The sequence below is a fragment of the Loxodonta africana genome, chromosome 4 (assembly GCF_030014295.1).
Source record: "Loxodonta africana isolate mLoxAfr1 chromosome 4, mLoxAfr1.hap2, whole genome shotgun sequence".
NCBI lineage: Eukaryota > Metazoa > Chordata > Mammalia > Proboscidea > Elephantidae > Loxodonta > Loxodonta africana.
In genome coordinates, this window is record NC_087345.1 from 190,857,419 (window position 1) to 190,861,283 (window position 3,865).

Below are 3,865 nucleotides of genomic sequence, written 5' to 3' on the forward strand. Positions count from 1 at the left end.
CTGGAAGAGATCCATATTTATGCCTGTTCCCAAGAAAGGTGATCCAGCCGAATGTACAAATTATCGAACAATAGCATTAATATCACATGCAAGCAAAATTTCTCTTGAGATCATTCAAAAAAGCTGCAGCAGTATATCGACAGGGAACTATCAGAAATTCAGGAGCGATTCAGAAGAGGATGTGGAACCAGGGATATCATCACTGATATCAGATCCTGAAACAGAAAATACCAGAAAGATGTTTACCTGTGTTTTATTGACTATGCAAAGGCATTCGGCTGTATGGATCATAATAAATTATGGGTAACATTGCAAAGAATGGGAATACCAAAACACTTCATTGTGCTCATGAGGAACCTGTGCATAGATCAAGAGGCAGTTGTTCAGACAGAACAAGGGGATACTGAGTGGTTTAAAGTCAGAAAGGGTGTGCATCAGGGATGTATCCTTTCACCATACCTATTCAACCTATATGCTGAGCAAATAGTGTGAGAAGCTGGCCTATATGAAAAAGAATAGGGCATCAGGAATGGAGGAAGACTCACACAACTTTGCTTGCTGAAAGTTGAGAGGACTTGAAGCACTTACTAATGAAGATCAAAGACCACAGCCCTCAGTATGGATTGAACTTCAACATAAAGAAAACAAAAATCCTCACAACTGGACCAATAAGCAACATCATGATAAAAGGAGAAAAGATTGAAGTTGTCAAGGATTTCATTTTACTTAGACCCACAATCAACACCCGCAGAAGCAGCAGTCAAGAAATCAAGAGACACATTGCATTGGTAAATCTGTTGCAAAGGACCTCTTTGAAGTGTTCAAAAGCAAAGACGTCACCTTGAAGACTAAGGTGTTCCTGACCCAAGCCATGGTATTTTCAATTGCATCATATGTATGCAAAGGCTGGACAAGGAATAAGGAAGTCTGGAGAAAAACTGACGCCTTTGAATTGTGGTGTTGGCAACAAGTATTGAATATACAATGGCCTGCTGAAAAAAATGAATAAAGCTGTCTTGGAAGAACAACCAGAATGCTCCTTAGAAGCAAGGATGGTGAGACTGTGTCTTACATACTTTGGACATGTTGTCAGCAGATCAGTCCCTGGAGAAGGATATCATGCTTGGTAAAGTACACGGTCAGCGGAAAAGAGGAAGACCCTGGCGAGATGGATTGACACAGTGGCTGCAATAATGGGCTCAAACACGGTAACGATTGTGAGGATGGCACAGGACCAGGCAGTGTTTTGTTCTGTGGTACATATGGTCGGTACGAGTCGGAACCAACTTGAGGGCATCAAACAACAACAGCAACAACATTAAAATGAAAAACATATGTAACTTTTAATACAACAATTCTACTTTATGTATTCTATTTTATAGAAATGCAAGCATTTTTGTCATTGTTTATGCATATATATACATAAACAATGATATTTTTTGCACTATTGCTTGTAGTAGCAAATTATTTTTTTAATCTGAGAAAGATGTAAATGCCATTCAATAGGGAAATTGTTGAATAATTTATGGCACATTATAGAATATTATGTAAACTTTGAAGATCTGAGAGATAAATGAGATCTGTATCAACTTACCTGGTTGGAGGTAAGGAGGATCCATGATATATGGTTAAGTGAAAAATACAAGTTACTGAATAATGTGCAGCATATGATCCTATTATTGTGCGGAATCCTAAAGCCCCTCTATACTTATATATTTATTTACACATGCTTGATGCAAGGTTTGAAAGGTTATACTTGGATCATAACATTGGTTTCCTTGAGGAGGGGGCTCACAAGTTTGAGAGGATTGGAAAATAAAAATAGTGGAAGTAGAATATAGGCTTTTATTTTATATATCTCTTTATTGTAGTCAATTCTTTTACCTGCATACCAATTGTTTCTCCGTGTAGGAGTCACAGTAGGCAGATTATTTGTAAATTCAACAAGTCTTTGGTTTAATGTCACATTTCTGGCCCGCACTAAAAAAAATGAGAATAGTGTTATTAATCATACTAGAAATGAACTTAATCAACTTTTTAAAAAGCTAAAGTAAATCTTAATGTTTTTCTAAAGCACAGTTTCCTCCTAACGTTTCTCAACAATTTACATAAATCAGCTTAACACAGATATTTTCTCTCTGATTTTCTTTGCCTGGTTTTTTATATTTATAAACATAAGCACTAAGAGTACAAATCAAGTAAAAAAAGAATAGAAATGTTATTGTAAAGCTACACATTTTGAGCACTGTTAAAAACAAAACAATATAATAATAAAAATAGCTTCAATATCTGCTCATTTTGAGAAAACAATAATTAAAGAAAAACCAGAAAGAGAGACATTTACATTATTGTGTTGTACAAAATTTACATTAATGTGTTGAATTTTCAAACAGTATATTTCTTGCACAGAAATGAAACTATCAATTCTTCATTTCTTAAGGCAAGTGTTTGACTGAAAAATGGATAATTACCACTATTTTTAGATTCAAAGATTTGATGTTTTGATGAAATGTAAAAAACATTTATGATATCATTATTTCCATTCAGTTCACAAAAAGAAGATTATTATTATTGCTCTCTAATCATGGAGTAAAGAAACCCTGGTGGTGTAGTGGTTAAGAGCTACAGCTGTTCACCAGAAGACTGGCAGTTCAAATCCTTGGAAACCCTATGGGGCAGTTCTACTCTGTCCTATAGGGTTGCTATGAGTAGGAATCAGCTTGACTGCAACGGGTTTTGGCTTTTTGAATCATGGGGTAAAAATTTGGGTAGTGGATTATTCAGAACATTTGCTAGTTCTCATTCTCTCCCTCCTTATTGTTTCTTGCAGCAATATTACTGCTTACAACTGATACCACCGTCTGAGAAAAGGCTTTGGTATGGAATCCAAATTGTAGGTAAAAGTAGGAGCTCCATTAATGGAAAGCAGCATTGCATGTGATATGAAGCAGCAGGTAAACTCAAAACCATTACACTTGTCTAAAATATACTGAAAGATCACTGATCCCACTCTCTGCCAGTTAGTAGGAAGAAGGGCATAGCCTATTTCAACAAAAACGGCACATTTTAATTAATTTTATTATTTTGTAGGCTTCCTTCCCTATGTCTTACTTCAGTTAATAGTCAATTTTATCTTATTTCTGAATTTTATATCCACAGAATGCTTAACCGTAGTCAATGAATACAATGGGAAGAGATAAAGATGTAGAGTTGGAATGAAAGACTGACCAAAGAATTGATAGTCGTCATTTCTGTTGCCTTTTAACTACAAAGATGAAAAAAGTTGACTATTGACTGGACACAAGTTTCTAGATCATTAATTCAGTCAATTTGCAGAATATTCACTGATACATCCTAACAAAAGCCACCATAATCTTTTTCCAAGATTAAAGTAGCCCCCCAACTATTCTCCCTGCTTCTGATCTTGCCCTCCTTCAGTCTGTTTTCAACAAAGCTGTGAGAAAGATTCTGTTAAAATGTAAGTCAAATCATGTCACTCCTCTGCTCAAGAACCTCCAAAGATTTCTCACCTCACTCAGAATAGAAGTCAAAGTCCCTGCATGGTCTGGCTCTTATTACCATTTGGCCTAATTTCCTTCTACTCTTCCTTTGTTCACTCTGCTCTGAAGCACACTTTTTCTGTTCCCTCTGCTTTCCTCAAATATTCTTCCTACAGACATCAGGACTTACTCTCTCACCTTCATCAAGTCTTTATACAAATGTCACCTTCACAGTGATCTGTCTACCTTATCTAAAATTTCACTGTAACTCCAATACTCCCTGTATTGCTTTTGGGATTTATTTTCTTATCCTTAGCATTTATCACCATCTAAAAAAAAAAATTTACTATTTATCTTGTTTGTTG